At 30.1% G+C, this 23,983-nt stretch overlaps 1 long non-coding RNA gene across 4 annotated transcripts in view; it reads right to left on the bottom strand.

The window, feature by feature from the left end:
- Positions 1-2,521: 2,521 nt before the first annotated feature.
- Positions 2,522-23,983, bottom strand: part of LOC129960689 (uncharacterized) — a 66,801-nt gene continuing 45,339 nt past the window's right edge. For 3 of the 4 annotated variants that reach the window (XR_008783661.1, XR_008783658.1, XR_008783660.1), the window contains one exon: positions 21,308-21,777. This is a non-coding gene — a long non-coding RNA (uncharacterized LOC129960689). Of the gene's footprint in view, positions 2,597-21,307; positions 21,778-23,983 lie in introns of those variants that run through there. The other variant, XR_008783659.1, reaches the window with a different exon arrangement.

The following is a 23,983-nucleotide window of genomic DNA, read 5'->3' as shown; positions in this document are numbered from 1 at the left end:
TGAAAACAAGCAGTCATATTTAAAATCATTTAGTATTTTTACTGCTATTTGGTTTAAGATCATAATTTTGACATTAAAAGAAAACATTATTCAAGAATTACAATTTCCCAAAAGAATTCCAAAAATTATCATTAAATTTCTAAGAAGTTACTTGCCTTTGTATATGACTCTTTGAAAGGCCCGTGATCTACATGAAATGAATTCATAATTATTTACAAATCATGTTTACTTTATTTTAACAAAAATAAAATGAAATATATATATATTGGTGAGCATTTGAAACTAACATCAGAAATGAAAGGAAAAAATAGGTAAAATATGCGTACGCTCATATGGCATTATGAAATCAAACAATTCTGTAATTCGATAACGCAAACGATAGGTTCTTCGCTATGTTAATCTAAATTCAGTCCAATATTGAAGAACTCATCTCTAAATCCCCAACCTTAATGGCAAACGATTGCCACAATTTTGGCGAACGTACTCTGTTTTGAAAGAAATATTAAGCAAACCCAATCTTAATATCACTGAGATATTACTAAGTTAAAATTTATAACTGTCATAACTGCAAGATATAAAAATAATTTGAAATTGTAATTGTGTACAAGTAGTATTTTATTTTTCAGTTCAATTCACTATCCTGAAATGAATAGTTTTCACCACAAATGTTGGTTACATATTTCTTTTCTTCTTTTTTTATTCATCGCTTTGTACCGTATACATTTGTATAAATTTACTTATTATTTTTTTTAGTTCATTCTCTTCAAGTTGCTGTTTCAAACTTCACCATAAATTATTAGTGCTTATAAGAACCTTACAACTATGAAACGTAATAACGACCTTTGTTGCTTTTCCCATATTTCACCATTTCAGGGAATCCACTGAGAATATGAAGGTATTCAGCTGTCTCCTTAGGCCCCGATAAAACATTTAGAGGCTCTTAACGGGTAACGTAATTTTCTTGGGCCTTTGTTTTGGCAAATTCGAACCTCCTGAAAAGTTATAGATTAGACCTGACTAACTGAAATGGAAATCAGGTAATTTTTTTTATCTTAATTATTTGTGTGAGCTGTTTTATGTAGCAAATTTCCATAATCTGACAAAGCATTTTATTATTGATAGTTAATATAATAATGATATTTAAGTTGATAATCAATAAAAGAGTTTGTTAAAATATTAATAAAAAACAATATTATTATATTTAGATCGAAATTATTTGCATAATTTCGAACTAAATTTTGAAAACTTTAAAATGAAAAAAATTTTTAAATGCCCTCTTTGTTAAATAAATTTCAAATTATTTAAGGTGATTAAGGTTTCAGTCAGTTCCTATAATCAATATTAGCAGGTACTAAATGTTCTAATCTTCTTTCTAGTCAGATTATAGTTATTGGCATTTAGCAGGAACTTTCGTGCCGGAGCAAGAAAAGATTTTATTTCGTTTTTTTACACATAAAACAATGAAAGGAGTTGCTTAGAAGGGGAAAAAATAGGAGGCCCAACTCACAAATATTCCTATTACTCTCGTTTTTAGATAACATTAAATAGTTATTTAGACCGTACAATATAATTTTCGATATTAATAAGTTCTCTATGAAGTGCGGTGTTCCTGTGGTATCGTTCTAATCATTTAATTACGGTTAAAAATTCCTATGTCCATATAACAACATACATAGGATCAATTCTAAACGGGATGTTATATTTACTAAACGAATATAAATCCCTTTCTAAATCGCGAAATTTTCATAATCCTGTTCTGGTGAAAAAGATAATAGTAGTCTCTGTGTCCTTTCTTTCTTTGGAGAATTTCTGATTAAAAATTTATTGAAATTTCAAGAGGATGATCCATCACTTACGGAAAAATATATTTAAATTATTCAGTCCAAAATTTGTGATACCAAGACGCCTACTTTAAAGGTTGAGAACATTGCGAATCTGGGAAATAATTATTTCGCATTATCATATACTATTTAGTACCATTTGTTTCAGGTATGCTTTTGTTGTATGAAATTATATCAGTTTTGGCGAAAAAGAAATTATAAATTTTGCGATCCTTCTTGGTATTTGTACTTATAATTGAATAATCCCACATCTAATGAGTTAAATATCGGTTTGAATTGAAATTAATCATAAATGCTATAATTATGAAATTCAATTAAAAATAAATTTTTTTCTGAACCAAACTATAGTCTGTGTAATTTCTGTGGGCGTTTCAAGGAAACTCGTTTGCAGTGCTATTCTCCCTTTCTCCTTGTCCGTTGCCATGGTTTCGACAAAGCTTGTTTTTTTTTCTTTCCCCACACCAGTACGTTTCAGTAAGGACATTAAGCTGGCGGTACCTTAACAGCTGTGGCAAGGAAAAAAAAAAAAAAGAAAAAAGAGATACTGAAGAAAAAAGACACTGTTAATTTATTAATAATGATAATTTAATAATAATGCAAATTATTAGATTTCTGTTCTATGTTATCAAATTCCAAATAACAACCATAAAGCAAGTTTATAAATCAAGAATATTTTTAGTAGAAAAGTAATATACAAACCTTAAATGATTATAAAAAACTTTTTCCTCCAGGTAAAATTTCCATTTCATGCTATCCTATATTTCATGCTATAAATGATAATCATTTGCAATTGATTAATTCATTATTCATACAATTATTAAACACTTCTGTGAATATCATAACAGTATACAAATTAATTTAATAACTAGAAAATGAAAATATGTGTTGGAAATAAGTTTTTATTCCAAGATGAAAAGAACAGTATATAATGATCATAGAGAGAAAACTTTATATTGCAATGAAAAAAAGCTGAACTTCAGTTGAATTAAAAACTAAACATGACTTGACAACAAATGCACACTAAGTGAAATATTCAGTGAGGAACATCTACTTTAAAATTCATGCAAAATATTTCAATCTGTGCTATCAAATAAACTGTAAACTAAAAAAATAAAGTGTAATTTTTAGAAAAATCAAATCTTTCAAACACTTGGTCAATCAATACTAAATAAACTTTTGAAATATAAGGAGAAGCTCATGTTCATATAGAAAAACCAATAAGATTACTCAAGATATCAACGAGAAAGTTCAATTTAATATTCATGTAAATCATTTTTGAACCTCAGTATCATATAACACAACAAATAATCAAATCCATTAAAAAAAGAAACTATTCTAAATATTTAACAAAACAAAAAACATTTTCAATGCTAAGAAACAATTTTACCTCCAAGTAATAAAAATCAGACTCATCATGCTATAAATAAAAGGGAATAATAATTTGCAAATAATTTCTTAAATATTCATATAACTAATAAATAACTTTTTGATTAAATTGGCAGTATGCAATTTAAACCAATAATTGAAAATATATGTTAAACATCAGTTTTTATTCCAAGTTCTATTGAATAAGTAAACTAAATAGAAAGAAAACTTTATATTGCAATAGAAAAAGCAGAATTGCGGTGAAAGTAAACTAATAAGCATGATTTGACACCAAATGAACAATAAATGAAAGGTTCAGTGATGACGTGCAGTATAATAATTATGTAAATTATTGTTACAAATCTGTAATTTTGCTACCCGGCACTAATAGTGTCATCGTGGGAAAAACCGTTGTAAGATCTGTCCTGTGCGTGCTGAGCGGGTGCCGCGTCAATGACCTCAAAGCTTGGCAACCATTTGGTGACTTGACGACGAATTTGGCGACTAAATGGATAATACTGGAAAGTTCGAGAACTTTCACGATCCATCCACTAAGAACCGAGATATGCCCTGATTGGTCTGGAAGATTCTAGACCCGCCTCTCGGAACTATAAAAAAAGCAAGCACTCAAGAGCAGGAGATTTTCAATTCAACCTACACCACCAACAACCAAGGACCACAGAAAGTCCCTGGCATTTACGAAAGCAAGGCTACTTACTCCAACTTTCCGCCAATAGAGGAGATAGCTTCTGGCTGAAGCGGGCTCTCCTTAAAGTCACTTCTAAGACCAGGAGATTTTCATTTTCATCATTCCATCTCCAGCCATGGAAGAGGACGGACGTTGTGAGAGTAGAAGCTCTAGCAATGTCTCTGATGACAAGAGTAGTGATCTGTTCCGTTTGCGGAATGTCAACTAAAATCAAAGCGGGATGTTGCACAGTTTGCTTTGCACCAATACCAGGTGAAAACTACGTCTTATCGACAGATTTCCTAAAAAAGGTTAATAATAATAATTATTACCCAAATTTTGAGATTAACCTCGCTCAACCAGTACATAAAGAAATGAAAATAGAAAACTCACCCCATGAAAACTGCATAACAAAGGATACCAATAACGACAATTTCCAACTCGTAAACCCGAGAAAAGCGGCAAAGATTAGGAAAACAGATGAAAGCCCTGATATCATGGATACTTCAAACAGATATGAAATACTGAACCAAAATCAAGAAAACCAAGAGAAACTCAACAATAGACCTGCTCCTATTAATCTTAAACTATCAAGCAACTATAATATCACCCTACAAGAAATACCCTCTAACTGAAAATAGACTTGTTAAAAATATGATTGCCATTCAACCAGCAAACGAAGACGAAAGAAATAGGATCATTGAACTTCTAACCGAGAGAAAAGAAGAATTTGTATTATCTGAAAATTATGAAGACAGGCCATTAAAAGTTATATTGAAAGGACTCCCCATAAACACAGAGAAAGAAGAAATTGTCAAAGAACTGGAAGAGAGAAAATATAACATAATCAGTTTCCCAACTAAAAAATTACATGAAGACTCTGTATTCCATATTCCTGCTAGAAATCAAGAAATGCACTTAACATCTGTAATGAAAAAATAACCCTTCTAGATCTAGGAATTAAATTTGAAAGTTACAGAAGGAAAACAACAGCAACAATCTGTTACAACTGTGCTGGATTCCATCACTCGGCCAGAAACTGCAGAATAGCACCTAAATGTATCAAGTGTGGTGGTGCACACCAAACCAGGAGCTGCAATATCATCGAAAAGATCCAAGACCCAATATGTGTAAACTGCAAAGAAACCGGTCATACAGCTGCATGGAAAGGTTGTATTAAATTCTCCAACTTAACAACAATCAACGGAAGACCCACCTACGCAGAGATAACCAGAAAACCTCAGAGAAATCAAGTCCCTCAACCCCCCCCCCCACCTTGAAAACAGAACGTGACCCCAACTTTCACTGCTATAGAAGACTTCCCTCCATTCTGGAAACTTTGGAAATACTAAAAGAGATCAAAGAATTCCCAAAATTAATTAAAGCTGCAAAACTTGCAAAGAAAACGGTCAATAAGGAAGAGAAAAGGCTTATAATTCTCAATGCTCTGATGGACTAAATCCCCTCAAAACTAAAGACATCTCACTGCAATAACCCAGCTTCCTGATTGTTTACTTACGAACAATAGTTTATCCTTCACCTTCCCCTGGAAACCTTCATGCATCACCCTCTCCTACTCCCCGGACATACTGCTATCCTATTGGCTCCGACATCACTCCCACTCTCCCTCACTTGCTTAATTTCTCCAGATGATTAAGTTCATTGCTTCTACTACCACCATCACCAGCTGATGTTAACAGCTCATGCCAGTTAATGTTTAGTCATGTCTAATCAATAGCAAAGTTTGGATGTAGCCCATCTCGGGCGGGTACACCGTCAAACATTGTCATCTAAGACCAGGAGATTTTCTTTATCAGTTATTGCAATACTAGCAGGGCCTTTAAGGGCCGGAATTTTTTGTTTTTTACTTTTAAAAGTTTTGACAAGTTTCCAGATTGATCCGTCTTCTGTGTTAACACTAATTAATTTGTTTATAAATTCATTGTTTTGGATTTTATTGTTAAGTTTTTCAATTTCCTTATTAAGTTGGTTCATTAGTCTCTTGAAGATTGGGCTTCTGATTTTTTGAAAAATTTTCCTGGCAAAGTTCCTGTCCCTGATTAGGTTTCTAATTTTAGGGCCAATAAAATTTTGACTATTTATAATGGGGGTGGAGGCTAGATTTTTTGCGTTAATAATTTGCGATTCGAAGATGTTAACAAAATGGTCCAGTTTATCTGGGTTTGTAAATTGATCAATGTTTGGGGTTTCTGATTGACTGAGGGTTAATTTAAAATTATTCCAGTTTGTTTTATATTTATTAAGATTATTGGGCAAGGAATATTTAAAGAAAAAATTTAGTAAGATGAGATTATAGTCAGAACTAAGTTCAGGTAAGGAGTGAATTTCATATGGGTACAGGAAGTCTTTAATTAAGGTGAGGTCTATTGTATTGGCTGACTGGGGTCCAAATCTAGAGGGGGTGGACGGTGCTATAATGTCTAATCCGGCCTGAAGGGAGAATGATTTTAGGGAATTACCTTTTGGGCAGTTACGCTTACAATCCCAGCTAACGTGGTGAGCGTTAAAGTATCCGCAAATTATTTGATTAGGTCCTATTTGCATCAGCTTTTCGATGTCGAAAATAAAATTGGAATTATCTGCACTAGGGGGGATATAAATAGAGATTAGGGTTATTGGATCTTGATTTTTAAAATTTAATTTTACCACGCTAGCTTCTACATGTTGTAGTAAAGGTGGGGGGACCTCACTGAGAGGTAAACCGTTTTTAATTGAAATTGCAGTACCGCCGCCAGCCTGGTTAGCTCTGTAACTGTAATATGAGAAATAGTTTGCCAGGAAAAATTTTCTTTGTGGTCTAAAGTGGGTTTCTTGCAGTAGGATTACATCGGGGTTATACTTATTTACAAAATTACGAAGGTCAATTATTTTATTGTTAATGCCATTTGCGTTCCAGTAGACTATCCGAAGGCTATTGCAGGAGAAAATTAGTTAATGACAGGTTGACTTGGATTATCGAATGCCTTCATGAGTATATCCAGTTTTTCCATGACAGTATTTGCTGTTTTCAGTTTTTTAAGCTGTGAGAAGAGTAACGGGTACTCGGTCATTAGCTTTTTAAGTTTTTTTTATTGCTTCTATAATGACAGCGAAATCATTGCCTTCTAAAGCGGCGTTGTCGGTTTGTTTGTGACCATAGGTTTGTGGCGCCAGCTCTGGTGGGCTTGTGTCGTAAGGGTGTAATCGAGCCGCCATCTCATGATGGCTTGTGTTTTTAAAAAGACCTGCAAAACTGACATTTGGCCTGATCATAGCTTGGTTTTTGTGAAAATAGTTGTCCCTATTTTTTCTCGCAGACTGAATTTTTGGGAAGACCTCGCAGCCACGGTAAGATGCTATATGCCCTTGTTTACCGCAATTAATGCATGTTGGCGTTTCAATTTTTTTCTTTATCGCGCAAGCATTAGTTTCGTGACTTTCGCCACACTTCAGACATCTGGGCTTTATATTGCAGTTATTTGCTGCGTGGTGAAAAAAGTTGCAACGATAACATTGCGAGACTAGGTTGCGACCTCTGTAGGGCTCTACTGTGATACTAAGGTAATCCAGATGTTCTATTTTAAAAATTTCCTCGGCTTTTTCAGTTTTATTTAGTTTAACCATATCAAATGGAAGAGGTCTCTTAGTTTTTAGCTGGGTAAGTTGAACTACCCTAGTCACTGGGAAACCACTATCAACTAGGTTTTGAGCTATAATTTTTGTATCGTATTCGTGGGGGAGCCCTTTGATGACTGCTTTTAATGGTCTTTTGTTTTTGGGAGTTATGATATAATAATCATAACCCTGCTGCCTGCAGAAATTTTGAATGGCTTTGTGTTGATCAGCCGATTCTGGGAATATTTTTATGAACCCTTTATTCAGTTTGTTGACAGTTTTGCCGCAGATTTTGGCAATTTGGGATAAAATTTCATTAAATTTATCTGCGTATTTCAACATTATTGGTGGTATTTTATGTTCTGCAGTGTTGGCAGTTTCATTTTCAACTGGGATATTATTGAGGACTTGAAATTTGTTGCTTAAGTTAATTACATTTTTAGGGGGCTCCGGTTTATTTCTGGCAAGTTTCCTATTAGTTGGAGAGACGAAATTATCACTACTCAGGGTCAGGGAAGGTTCCTTAGAGTTTTCACATTTCGAGTCCTGACAAGAACTAACAAGGTTCATCTTACCCAAAAGGGCCTCCATCTCCTGAATCGCTTACTTTCGTCTAGATTCTATGGCTGCAAGATGCGAATGAGTATAGTCAATCTGCTCCCTCTTGGCATGCCTTGTGGCTTGGTTGATACCCTCAATTTCTAGTCTTAGGACTATTACCGCATCACGGATCATCAATCTTTCCTTGCAATGGATGCAAGTGTATTTCTCTTTAGTTTGAGGCAGATCACTATGATCGCCATCAATGATCATTTCTTCATTCGTCTCCGCGCATCTGCGCTTTCCACCTTCCTCGCAAACGCTACTGTTCATGACGGAAGCTCACACGAGAATCCTAGCCTTGAGAAACAATTTCAACTTAATGAATTGAGCGATTTCACCACAGAACATAATGTAAATAATACAGTCAAAAGCTTTCTCGACTCACTGCCACAAAAATTTATTGATATTCCCCCTCCCTCAACTGATGAATTAAAGGATCATATTAAAAAACAATATCAAAAAGCCCCTGGCCTGGACAGTATTAACAATGAAATGTTAAAAACACTTCCGGACAATTACCTAAAATTTTTAATTAATATAATTCATAGCATTCTCAAATTAGGACATTTTCCCATGATATGGAAAACAGCTGCAGTTATCCCCATATTAAAACCAGGAAAAGACCCAACTGATCCCTGCAGTTATAGACCCATATCCCTATTCCCCTCTGTCAGCAAAATTGCTGAACAGATAATTCTCAATAGATTAAATAATTACCTAGAAGAATATAATATACTAACACCAGAACAATTTGGATTTCGCCGTAACCTATCTACAACCCACCAATTAATTAGAGCAGTAGAATTCATTGAAGAAGGTTTTGAAAATAAACAAAAAAACTGCAGCAGTTTTCCTTGACATTCAGAAAGCTTTTGACAGAGTTTGGCAAGATGGCCTTATTTACAAGTTAATTAATTACAACATACCTCCACACCTTATCAAAATTATAATTTCTTACCTTCAAAATCAAAATAAACAATGATTTTTCTGAAGTAAAATCTATTCTTGCAGGTGTACCTCAAGGTTCTAAACTAGGGCCAATTTTATTTTCCTTGTTTATTAATGATATCCCCAAGCAATTTAACACTATGTTGTGCATGTACGCTGATGACACTGCAATACTAGCTAGAAACAAAAATAAAAATTTCATCACCATAGCTTTAAACAGACATATTAAATCTCTTGAGCACTGGTTCGTCGAATGGAAAAATGAAATAAATGCTAATAAAACCGAAGCTATAATTTTTAATAAAAATAACTGTAAAAAGAATCCCCCCCCCACATTTAAAATTAAAACTCAAATTGACCCGTGGTCTAAGGAATGCAAATATTTAGGCGTTATTATAAACAGTAAATTAACTTGGGAACCCCCACTTTATTTACACAGCTAAAAAGTTTCGAGACCTAACTCGTAAATTTTATCCCTTAATTTCTCGAAACTCCAAAATGAGTAGACAAAATAAAATGCTTATTTACTCTGCCTACTTGCGTCCAGTATTAACTTATGCCTGCCCTGTGTGGGGATATGCTGCCAAGACTAATCTTAGACTTATTGAACGCCAGCAAAATAACTTAATTAGAAATTTCTGCAATATGAAATATTACATGCCCAATACAAATATGTACCTATGCCTAGACTATCCCCCTCTTCAAAAATTTATTAAAAAAACTAGCCACTAACTTCTTTAAAAACATGGATAAGAATGAAAATGAAGCAATAGTTAAAATCTCTAAATATAAACCATCTACAAACTTTAGAAGACCTCGTAATATACTACTTCAATTTATCTCAGCCCTCTAATTTATCTTCCTAACATTTATTATTTTAAACTCAAATTAAACAGTATCTCAATAGCCAATTCTAGCTCACAAGCAGTAAAAACTTACTAAGCCCAACGGCAGTGTACCCCCGCACCCTCACCCTAATATCAGACAATCACAATGAGTCCTGACACTCGCCATCTCCAAATCTCGTCGAAGACGGCCACGGCAAAGTATAGACAGCAAAGCTATGTGAAGTCTCTCCTTACCGGGGATAAGCGCCTGCCGGGACTAGGCGCCCCGTCAACCCAACCATCGGACCAGGAGATTTTAGAGATGAGACAGCAAGCAAGCTGCTGAATTAGCGATTAAATGCGCTGCGTTATTACGATTGATTGGCGATATTTGTAGAAAATTTTTTGTAACATTATCTTTCATATGGGGCAGCCAGCAAAATGTAAGAAAGAAGCAAGCTTACTGTACAAGAAAATAAATTTCTCAAATGTTAAAGAAATTAAAACTAAGCATATATTTTTAATATTAGGTGAATCTGCTGGCCAAGGAGCAAACCAAATCAGATTGTACATGCTATCAATGTTCAATTTAATATTCATGTAAATCATTGATGATGCTTGGAATCATAAATCTTAACAAACAATCAAATCCTTAAAGAAAGAGAAGAAACTTTTCTAAATATTTAGCAAAGCAAAATAAAATAAACTCATTTGCAATGTTAAGAAACAATTTTGCCTCTAAGTAATAAATATTGGACTCATCATACTATAAATAAAATGGAATTATAATGATTTGCAAATGATTTCTTAAATATCCTTACAACTATTAAACAATTGTGTGAATAAAATGATAATATGCAATTTATAATCAATAACTGGAAAATGAAATGTGTGTTGAACAACGGTTTTTATTCCAAGTTCAAATGAATATGTAATCTACACAGAGATAAAACGTTGGATTGCAACGGAATAAAGATGGATTTCAGTGAAATTAAAAATAAACATGGTTGATGTTTCATATGATACTAAGCATCATCAATGGCTTACATGAATATTAAACTGAACTTAATGTAATTGATAGCTCAAACAGTCCAATTGGTTTTGCTCATTGGCTAACAGATTAACCTAATATTTTAAAAATCTTATTAGTTTTCATTTCCTTAGCATTTGAGAAATTTATTTCGTTGAACAATGAGCTAGTTTATTTGTTACACTAAATTTTTTTATATTACATTTTTTGCAAATTATTATTATTCCATTATATTTAGAGCATGGTTGAGTCCGATTTTTTATCACTTGGAAGCAAAATTGTTTTTTAAGATAACAAATTTTTTTCTACCTAATTAGAAAAGTTTCTTCACTTTTTTTAAGGGATTTGATTAAACATGACTTGACAGTAGCGTGGATGCCCAGTTTATTATTCCTGGAAATTAATTCTGATTTTTGGTATGAAGTAAAATTTTACAAAGAATTAAGCTTATTTTTCAAGAAAATAAATCTTTCAAATAATCTATGGTAGTAAATCAAAACTATACAGACTTTTACAATATTAGTTGAATCTATTGACCAAGAAGCAAAACCAATGAGACTCTTTCATCAATGTTGTTAAGTCCAGTTTAATATTCATGCAAATCATTTTCGATCTTTGGTATCAAATAAAAATGTAACAAATAGCTATGCCCATGAAAAAAGGAAAATATTTCATCACGAAATTTTTTTAAAGAAACATAATTGTTTGTACCACCTGCCACTTCCTGTTTCAATGTATCATGTCGTGCGCCCCCTATATCTTATTAAGAAATACTTCACTTTACAAGTCCTACTCATACAGTGTAGATGTGCATTTATTTTCCTTGCCTCTTAAATCTTTAATTTTTAGTTATTTTGTACTTGTTAATCCTTTATTATATGTGTTAATCGTCATAAATTTATTTTTATAGTTAATATGGATTAATTCCATTATTTACAAACTGTTCACTCGACGAATTTATTACTTGTGGGCATACTGCCAGCATTAGGCCTACCGACGTCATAACAATAATGTTAATAGAAAATTTAATGAATATTATTTCTGGAAAAGCTTTGGGGAAAAGAAAAAAAAAAAACTTTATACAAATTTGGTTTGAAATAGAAAAAAAACAAAACAACAACAAAAAAAAACAACAAAAAAAAAACAAAAACAGGAAGAGTTATTTTGTAGAATATTGTCACGTAGAGTCTTTAGTGTGGAACTCAATGGCACACACAAGAAATAGAGCTAAACCAATTTATTAACTCAACTCAGAATACAGTGACTGACAGATCTTCTGCTTTTATACTAGCAGGGAAAGTTCCAGAATACTTTTCTGGAGACAGTAAGAAAAGTCCAGAACACTTGTCTGGTAAACTAAAGAAATGTCCAGAATCTTCTGGAACATGAAATAAAGGAAAGCATAAAATCAAGGAATTAAATATTTATACATACTGTGAATCGCATTGTCTCTAGCGGGATTCGAAACTACGGTCTTTTGATTAAGAGACCAGTGCTATGACCATTAGACCATGGAGAGTCGACTGCCTCTTTTCAATGCCGCAATATCTTTAATCTATCATAGAGGCAAGGTCATTTTTTAAAGAGCTCTTCATTGATTAAAAGGAAACTATACAAGGAATAATAACTATAGCAAAAACGCTATTCAAAAGTAAACTGTTCCCCTGAAGAATAGAGAATATGAAGATACGAGAAATAAATAACTGGTTTAGAGGAAATGTAATTGAAGACATAAGTAAATTATTTTTTTATCTTTCAATTAAATCTTAGGTAAAAAGGACACAAATTTATGATTCTAGAAAAGAAATGTTTAAAAACAGTTATTAAAAAAACCCACTTAACAAATGTATAATTATCTTATGCCCAGAAGTGAAACCAATTAGATAATTCTTGATATAAACTATCATGCATAAATTTTGTGTTTCAAAATTCTTGCAAGTAATTTTACGCAAAATATAACAATATATATACATATAAAACATTTTAGAGCAACCTAAATGTCAGAATATAAAACTATGTATAATATTAGAATATCATATGTAGTTTTCCAACTCTTAAGAGTCAAATAGAAAGGGGAAGAAAGGATCATAGCAATTTATAAGAGAATTTCAAAACAAGGGACAAAAAATAAACTATAATAATTTTTTGATTTTTAAATTAGACGATTTTAATCTGAATAAGTGTAATAAATATTTGAATAAATAAACCTTTAAAATTAAATAAAAGCACGAAATTAATGACACATGCAAAAAATGTTTAAACTCAATATGATGTATTGTTAAAGAAAGGCAAAACACAAAAATATTAGGCCATAAAAAAATATTTTTAAAAATTCATACAATTAAATATTTACACATCAAATCCCATTCTCAGTTTTTCGAAATACAGATTAACTATTAAGTTCAACAGAGAGAAAGTAGATTTCATTCTGCATTGACATTAGTATGTAACAGAGATTTCAGATATAATTAAAATTCAAATGTAATAACAACTGAGCATACTTTTCCCGATATGCCAAAAAAATAAACTTTACATTTTCAAATAGCGTATATCCTAAAAAGGCAATATTTTCAGTTTTTAATTTTATAAAAAGGCTGGGAAAAGTATATACTGGAATGAGAAACATAATCAGTCTGAATAACACTTAGAAATGTTCGAATATTTGAAATCAAAAGAAATAGTCTTAGAAATATTTTCTTTAATACAAACATTTTAAGTGAACGGTACAATTAGAAGTAAAATATTAAAATGAGAATAATAAGATCTAATATTCTGTTGCAGCAGCAACAAGAATAAAGAATGAAAAATACAAATAGAAAGTGGCAAGAAGCATAAAACATTGATTTTATACCATAAGTTCATGATTTGTTGTATCAAGAAACATTTCATGAATTAATGAACAAAGGTCCAATTTATAATTCATGTTAATTTTTTCTGATCCCTTACGCAAAGTGGTAATTTGATCCCTTACGCAAAGTGGTAATTTGATCCCTTACACAATGTGGTAATACAGTTAAATATTTACACATCAAATCCCAATCTCAGTTTTTCGAAACTTTTGCCTTAACCTTAAAATAATATATATATATATATATATATATATATATATATATATATATATATATATATATATATATATATATATATATATATATATATATATATATATATATATATATATATATATATGGGCTGCATAAATGTGACCAGAAATTGAAGTTGAAAAAGAAATAATAATGAAGAACCATTAATTAATATTGATGCCTATAAAGAGAAATAGTAACTATATATAAAAATAGTTGTTACAGTATTTGAAGAGAACTAAATAATAAAAAATAAAAAAAAAAAACTTTTGCCGTAACCTTAAAAACTGAGTCAAATAGTTAGAAATATATACACATATTTTAAATAATTGCCCATAGTTTAAATAACATACACATAAAATAGTCAAATAGTTTAGAAATACATACACATATATACATAAAAAAAATGAATGGGACATTCAGAGGGTAACATTATCTATACTTATATAAAGCTCAATGTGTGTAGCTACCAAATTTGGTACATCTATGCCTTAGAGGTAGGGAATGTGCACCTGGGGTCGCATTTTTTTTAGTTTTTAATTAGAATTTTAATTATTAATTAAAAACTAACTTTCCCGCCAAAAAAATCTTCCATTTTCCCCACCGCCAAATGAGTAAGGCTTCAGGTTTTTTCCCCCACTCTAATCAGGCTAGGGTTAACATTTTTCGGCCGATTATTTCAAGCGATTCTGTTTATTTTCTTCATGTTTTATGCATTTAAAATTAAACATTGTTAATTAATAGATCTTTCAGATTCATTCTGAAGTACTTTTGAATTAAAATAAAACAGAATAAAGGAAATTAAAAATTTCTAATCCGCATAACGTTACCCAAACTGGCATAGAAAAATTCGCGCATTTGCGTTACCGTAACTGGCGTTGAAAATTCACGCATGCGCATTGTGTTCTGATCGTTGACAACTATTATCATCAGATAAGGAATTGATTAAAATTATTTTTTGGTTAGTTGTATGCTTTTGTAATTAAAATGTATTTATGTTAGTTATATATTTTTTGTATATGCTTATAGTTTTAAGTACATCGTTTTTTAAGTAGTTTTTTTTTAACCTGTTTTCAACCGATTATTTTCAACGATTCGTTTTATTTTCTTAGTATTTGATGCATTTAAAATTAAACATTGTTTATTAATCGATCTGCTCATGATGAATCTGAGATGACTCTGTTTTTAGTAATCATATTATAAAAAAATGCTTTGTTTCAATAAAAAATATTATTATATTAATTGCAGATTAATCCTTTCCACTTTAATTTAAAGCATAAATTCTAAGGGAGCTAACAGAAAATTAGAGAGATACATATTACGTTATGACTGAAGGCCTTTATAATATTATGAGTGAATTATACGACAATCAAAATTTGAAGTTTTAAAATATTTTGATGAAGAAGCTATTAAAGTACGAATTGCATAAAATATTTAATTATTAAAATTTTAACGAACACTAAGATTGGCGAACCGGCTGGTCGCCAAAGGCGGTTAGTTAGCAATAAATAAATAAAATTAGGGAAAAAAAAGCTGAATATGGTACAAAATCAAAAGTAAACAAAAATGCTTTTGTACCATTTCTTCTATCTTCGACACAGTTTAACACTTTCTGAAATTTTTGAAACAAAACAAAAATAATTGAAAGAGAGAATGCACTGAATAAAAACTTTTAGCTTTAAAAAAAGGGAGGGAAAAAGTATGACCCAATCAAGATTCGGTTTAAGATCATAATTTTGACATTAAAAGAAAACATTATTCAAGAATTACAATTTTCCAAAAAATTTCCAAAAATTATCATTAATTTTCTAAGAAGTTATTTGCTTTTGCAAGTGACTCCTTGACAGGCTCGTAATCTACATGAAAATTATTAGTAACTATTTTCAAATCATGTTTACTTTATTTTAACAAAAATAAAATTATATATATATATATATATATATATATATATATATATATATATATATATATATATATATATATATATATATATATATATATATATATATATATATATATATATATATATATTTGGTGAGCATTTGAAACTAGCTTCGGAAATGAAATGAAAAAAATAGAGAAAATATGCATGCGTTCATATGGCATTCTGAAATCAAATAATTCTGTATTCCGATAATGCTTACGAAAACGATCGGTTCTTCGCAACGTTAATCAAAACTGAGTCCAATATCGAAGAACTCATCTTTAAATCCCCAACCTTAATGGCTATATATAGCCATAATTTTGCCTAACGTACTCTATTTTGAAAGAGATACTAAGCAAATCCAATCTTAATATCACTGAGATATTACTAAGATAAAATTTATAACTGTCATAAATACAACATGCCCATCTTAGTTAGAAATAAAATTATTTTGAAAATGTATACAAGTAATATTTTATTATTTCAGTTCACTTCGCTATCCTGAAATGAATATATTTCACTACAAATTATGGATACATTTTTATTATTATTATTATTCATCGCTTTGTAGCGTATACATTTGTATGAATTTACTTATTATTCTTTTAGTTCATTCTCTTAAAGTTGCTATTTCAAACTTCACTACAAATTATTAGTGCTTATAAGAACCTTACAATTATGAAAAGTAATAACGACCTTTGTTGCTTTTCCAAGTCTTTCACCATTTCAGGCAAACCACTAAGAATATGAGGGTATTCAGTTGTCTCCTTAGGCCTCGATTAAACATTTGGAGGCCCTTAAGGTAATGTAAGTTTCTTGGCAAATTTGAACTTCCTGAAAAGTTAGAGATTAGACCTTCCTAATTGAAACGGAAATCAGGTAATTTTTTTTATCTTAATTATTTTTGTGAGCTGTTTTATGTAGCAAATTCCCATAATATGACAAATCATTTATTATTGATAATTAATATAATTATATAATGATAATTAATATAATGATATTTGAATTGATAATGAATCAAAGAGTTTGTTAAAATATTAATAAAAGACAATATTATTATATTTTGATCGAAATTATTTTCATAATTTCGAACTAAATTTTGAAAACTTTAAAATGAAAAATAATTTAAAATGCCCTTTTTGTTAAATAAATTTTTAATTATTTAAGATCATTCAGGTTTTAATCAGCTCCAATAATCAATATTATCATGTACAAAGTGTTCCATTCTTCTTTCTAGTCTGGTGATAGTTATTAGCACTTACCATGAACTTTCGTGGCGGAGCAAGAAAAGATTTTATTTCGTTTTTTACACAGAAAACAATGAAAAAAGTTGCTTAGAGGGTAAAAAAAAAAAAAAAAAAAAAAAAAAAAAGAGGAGGCCCAAGTCACAAATATTCCTATTACTTTCGTTTTTAGATAACATTATAAAAGTTATTTAAACCGCACGATATAATTTTCGATATTAATAAGTTCTCTATGGAGTGCGGAGTTCCTCAGATATCGCTCTAATCATTTAATTACGGTTCACAATTCCTAGGTCCATATAAAAAAGACATGGGATAAATTCTAAACGGGATGTCATTTTTACTAAACGAATATGTATCCCTTTCTGAATCGCGAAATTTTAATAATCCTGTTCTGGTGAAATCGATAATAGTAATCTCTGTGTCTTATCTTTCTTTGGAGAATCACTGATTAAAAATTTATTGAAATTTCAAGAGGATGATCCATCACTTACGGCAACATATATTTAAATTATTCAGTCTAAAATTTGAGATGCCAAGACAACTGGTTTAAAGGTTGAGACCATTGCGAAATTGGGAAATAATTATTTCGCATTTTCATACATTATTTAGTACCATTTGTTTCAGGTTTGCTTTTGTTATATGAAATTATATTAGTTTTGGCGAAAAAGAAATTAGAAAATTTTTTATCCTTCTTGGTATTTGTACATATAATTGAATATTCCCACATCTAATGTGTTAAATATCGGTTCGAATTGAAATTAATCAAAATGCAATCATTATGAAATTCAATTAAAGATATTTTTTTTTTTTTTTCTGAACCAAACTATAGTCTGTGTAATTCTGTAGGTATTTCAAGGATACTCGTTTTCCCTACCACTCTCTCTTTCTCCGTTGCCATGGTGTCGACAAAGCTTGTTTTTTTTCCACGCCAGTACGTTTCAGAAAGGACGTTAAGCTGGCAGTATCTTAACAGATGTGTAAAAAAGAAAAAAAAAGGATTGACACTGTTATCTGCCTCAGCGTTGCGACGCAGACAACCAGTAAGAGGTAGAAAACGTGACCTTGAACTGCCCACAGAAAATACATAGACATACATACAAATGCATTATATATAGAGAGTGCTAATGCCTGAAGGTGACCCTTCAGTAAGTCTTCAGGCCGGATTCATCATTTCTTTCTTTTTGAATGAAACGTAATATGTATTTCTAATCGGTTTGAATTGAGTGTCCTTAAAATGCGGAATCATTGAATTCAAAGTGCATTTTTTATTAAGATTATATTAACTTATAGATAGAAATTTTCAAGGAGAAATTATTAGTTAAAACCTTGCTTTTTTGTGTAATGCAGTATTTTTTGAAATAAATTTTTTTTTTTTTCCAGTTGAAAGGAACGCTATTCGAAAAAAGGAAATGTTCGTTGATTACATTTCTTTCCTTCATGATAATAAATATTCTATTATTTGACTATGTTTCTTTTCATCATTGTAATATTATATTACTTTAAGTTGAAAATGTTTGATTTTTTTCACCATATTCAGATAATTGAGGATTTTAATTTTACCTATGATTGGGAGCAACTGCAACATTCTAGACATCGATCGTGTAGTTGTCCCTGAATCTGTTGTAAAAATCCAAGGACTGAGTGTATTCTCTGTGGATGCCAGTTATTACGTTGAAATAAATTCTACACTGTCGGTCCTAGAATGTTCAGTTTTGGACTGATTATTCGTGCATTAGCATAAGAGTAATTTGAAAAATTAGCCAAAATATAAACTGAAATGATCCTGCTATTTAATTCGTTCTGTAAACACAGTTACTAGAAGGATGCTAGTGATTCGAAAAACGATGATTATATTCTTCCACAACCAGGACGGCATGACGATTATATGCAAAACAAATATTCAGCGTATCTAAACTTTCCTTATTACTGAATATATCATTGTTTTAGAGAGCAAGCAAATAATTTTACTTAGACGGCTTTCTAATGCTTCTTCGAAATATATTAAATGTTCAGTTTCTCAAGTATTTTCCACTTTTATATATATATATATATAGAATGAAAGTTGCAACTGACGGCAAATTAAAGTGGAAAATCTTTATTTCTTGATTAAATATTTCAGAAACAAACGTTTTCATTGAAATTGGCGATTAGTCCCTCTAAAATTAAAAAGTGAGCATATGTCTGCAAATTTTGCATATAAAACATGAAACTGTGCGTCTACAGATGAATCAAAGAAAAGTAATTTTCTTCTAGAGTTAGTATTTAGGAAAATAAAATTCGTTTCACATTTCGCGGGTCATCATTCAATATATATATATATTCATTGGTCTTCCATAAAATTGCATTTGTTTGTATATATATATATATATATGTACGCGCATGCAAATTTTACAAAAAATCAAAATGTTTAACTGCATTTTGAAAATTCGTCATTTAGAGGAATAAAAAAAAAGTTTATCAATTCTCAGTCCTTAGTTCGTCTCGATAAATAAAGAATAATAATAATAAAAAAAAGACTGGTTTGTTTGTAATTTTTAGTTCACAAAGTCATTCATGGATCTGATCTGCCGAGACTGATTAATCGTATTACGCAATTTCAGCTTTAAAGAGACTTAAGAATTATAATTATTGAAGTTAAAAGTAAAAAATTATTTTAAAATGCTCTATTTAGAAAAATGAAATTAAATATTTTGCGGATTCTTTGTCAGCATATGTTGCTGAATGCAACTCTCCTAAGACATTTTTATATTTACCCTTTAACTTTATTTATTAAGGGGACTCTTAAATCTCATTTTTCTCATTGCATACAGCATTAACATGAATATTTTGAGACCCACTGGATCATTATAGTCCAGTTTCACAAAGCTTTATGTTCAGTTCATGGATAGCGGCATAAGTGTGCGGCACTAATTGAAATATATGAAATATATAAGGAAGATATGAAATGAATGCTTTTAGGGAAGTTGAGCAAAGACAACATTCAAAGTTTGTAGAATGTAATATATTCCTGTCTGTAAATATTTTTTATTTCTAAAATCACAAGAAATCTGCTTTCTGATCACAAAAAAAAGTAATAAATAAAAAATATTGAATTTATTTTTCTATATTTTGCACAAAATTATTTAATAAATGTATTGCTTAATTTTCTATATCTTGCAAATTACCATTGAAATTTCAAATATTACTCTAATATTTGACATTTTAATGGCAAAAATACAATATTTACATTACATAGGTCTTCATCGGGAATTCGTTTAAAATGCTGAAAGAGTAATTTATAATTAGTCAATGTTGATCTAATTTCTCATCAGAAGGTTTGCTTCTATTTTACGCTGCTCTCTTGCTACTAACAGACGTATGTCTCTTTGCTCTAATTCTGAGATGGATCATGATGAATAACTTTAACAAAGGCAAGATAGTGAAAAATAATTCAAGACAAAGAACAACATCAACAGCAAAAGAAAAACAAAAAATCAAGACGATTAAAAATTCCGGACATTGCTTTTTAAAGTGAAAATTAACATTCAGTTGAAGAAACAGAGTCCGAATTTGTTAATTAACTTGTCTCTTTTTTTTCCTTCATTGTCTTAAATCATTATCAAATCACATATTTGATCAAATACTTTGTGTAATATTATTCATATATTTAAAGAAACATGCACAGTGGTACCTTCCGTAATTCTTTCCAGAATCTTACTCGAAAGAATGCTACATCCTCGTTGCGATCTAAAAAAAAAAAAAAAAAAAAAAAAAACCCTATCCCATCCATGTAAAATAGGACAATCTGTTCCATTTCAGAAAAAAAATTATTATAATATAAATTACTATTTTTAATGCATGTTTTTTTTTACAAGAAAACTGTCTAAAGACATTTGTCTTAGGATACGCTTCGAAATTTGGCGAAAATGATGCACAGAATTATTCGTAAATTAATTAGGAGTGTGTATAGCTACTACCTTATCAGGGTGATAAGACAATAGCTTGCAGCATCTCCCTTATGTCACTGGAAGGCTGCTGATCTGTTGAAGCTATTATTTTCTTCTTTCCAGATCAAATCTCATCTGCAACTTCTTGTTGCGGTGCAGAATATACTTCCATAGGTTTTTCCGGAGTTCTTTCTATATTCTTCTGTCAGCTCAATGATGCCATTGCTATCCATATTTGGCCACATAATCTTGACTTTTATTTTTCAGAAAAAAAAAAAAAAATGAAATACGTATGCGTAAAATATAGTATATTTCTTCTTCCATAATTCAAAGTCAGATGTATAGGAAAATACATAAGAATTCCATCTGAATACCATTAAGATTCAGAAGATGTTTTGGCCCTCGATTGCTCAGTTTTTAGAAAACTCAATCACATAAAAATGAAACACAAACTCTTGGACTGTATCTCTGTTCCTTTATTCTCAACACTCCCCAACACACCCTCTCTCTGGAATTCACACATACACTCAAAAGGTTATATGATTTCACCATTTGGTGGAGCTACAAAATTAGTAGGCGGAGCGTTCTGCTGACTTATTGGCGCCAACAGAAGAATATCGGCATTGAAGTAACTTGAATTTCAGTACTTCTCTAAAAGAAGCTAAGAGACGAGAGGTTTCCTATAAAAATATATTTAGTTTTGATTTAATAAGAATTAGGAATATTTCTTTCTTTTTTTCTTTTGCACTATAATCATGTTTCTTTGTTACATTTTGTCGATACCACAAAACATAATTATTATATCACACATTATAATTAAATCTTTCATTTATTGTTCATTTGGTGTCAAATGGTGCTTTATTTTTAATTTCGCTAAAATTCAGCTTTATTCTTTTGCAACATAAAGATATACCTCTACATAGTTTCCATATTCATTTGAACTCGAAATAAAATATGATGCTCAATACACATTTTCAATTATTGACAAAAATTACATTCTGCATTTTATTTACACTGCTGTTTAATAGTTGTGTGAATATTTCAGAAATTATTTGCAAATTACTATAATTTCATTTTATTTATAGTATGATGAGTCTAATTTTTATTATTTGGAGTCCTTTTTTTTAAAAACATTTCATAGGTGTTTACTTTTATTTCGTTTTGCTAAATGCTTAGAATGAATTACATCTTTTTTTAATTAATTTGATTATTTTTCACATTTTATATGATACCAAGTATTATAAATGATTTACATGAATATTAAATTGAACTTTATGCCACTGATAACTTAAAACAATCTGATTGATTTTGCTCCTAGGTAAACAGATTGGCCTAATATTTTAAAAAATCTGTTTAATTTTGATTTGCTAAAAATTTGGAATATTTAATTTTTTGCACAATAAGCTTGCTTCTTTGGTACATTTTGACAGATACCACATATCAAAGATAATTTCCTTAATTATTATATAACACATTTTTAGTGAATGCCTCGTTAATTGTTCATTCGGTGTCAAATGATGTTTAGTTTTTAATTCCACTGAATTTCAAATTCATTCCATTGCAATATAAAATTTCTCTCTATGCAGATTAATAATCATTTGATCTTGGAATAAAAACTCATGTTCAACACACATTTTCCTTTTCCAATTATTGATTTAAATTACATACAGCCATTTTATTCCCACAAGCGATTAATAATTGTATAAATATTTAAGTCATCATTTGCAAATGATTATCATTTCCTTTTGTTTATAGCACAAAAATTCTGGGTAGTTTCAGACTGAGGAAAATGTTTTCCATAAAAGTTAAGGTTTGTATATTTTTCTACTAGAAATATTCTCCATTTATATATTTGATTTTCTGTTACTACTTGTAATAGACACCAAGGATAATAAATGATTTACAAGACTATTAAAATGGAATTCATACCATTGGTAGCTTAATAATTTGATTGATTTTGCTCCTAGGCCAGCAAATTGAACTAATATTATAAAAATAAATTTAGTTTTGATTCAATACGTTTTTTTTTTTCACAATAAGCATGTTTTTTTGCTATATTTTGAATAATACAACATAACAAAACTAACTTGCATAATTATTATTTCGCACATCCTTGATGATCTCATTTATTGTTCATATGGTGTCAAAACTTCATTAGTTTTTAATTTTTGTTTTGAAAATTCAGTTTTATTCAATGGCAATATAAAGTTTTCTCTCTATGTAGATTACATATTCATTTGAAATTGTGTCAAATGAAACAAGTTCAAGTAAAATTCACTTACTTGTTGGAATAAAAAACTGATATTCAAAACACATTTCATTTTTTCATTATTGACGTAAATTAGTTTCTGCTTTTTTATTTCAACATTTGTTTAAAAGTTCTATAAATATTTAAGAAATTATTTACAAATTATTATTATTTCATTTCATTTTAACATGATGAGTGATTTTAATTCTTGGAGACTAAATATACTTATAATACTGCAAATATGGCTTTATTTAAATTTATCGTATATCCTCTTTTTAATGGATTTGTCTGTTACATGATACCAAGAAACATAAATAATTTACACCAATATAAAATATTAATATCAGAATGTAACTGAGATTATAGCAATAACTAAAATTAAAATTGTAATAACAATTTGTCATGTTTTTTTAATCTCCCAATAACACTTTACAGTTTTCAAAATTTTATAGACTACGATAAATTTTTTCACAGTTTTTAATTTTAAAAAAGCTGAGAAAAAATGTACTAAAAGGAGAATCATAATTTGTCTTCATATAGCATAGGAATGATTGAAAATTTTAATTAAGAAAAAAAAAGACTTAGAAGTATTTTCTTTAATGCCAACATTTTAAGCGAATGGTACAATTAGAATTAAA

This window comes from Argiope bruennichi, chromosome X2 (assembly GCF_947563725.1).
Source record: "Argiope bruennichi chromosome X2, qqArgBrue1.1, whole genome shotgun sequence".
Classification (NCBI taxonomy): Eukaryota; Metazoa; Arthropoda; class Arachnida; order Araneae; family Araneidae; genus Argiope; species Argiope bruennichi.
This window is presented reverse-complemented; position numbering and strand designations above follow the sequence as displayed.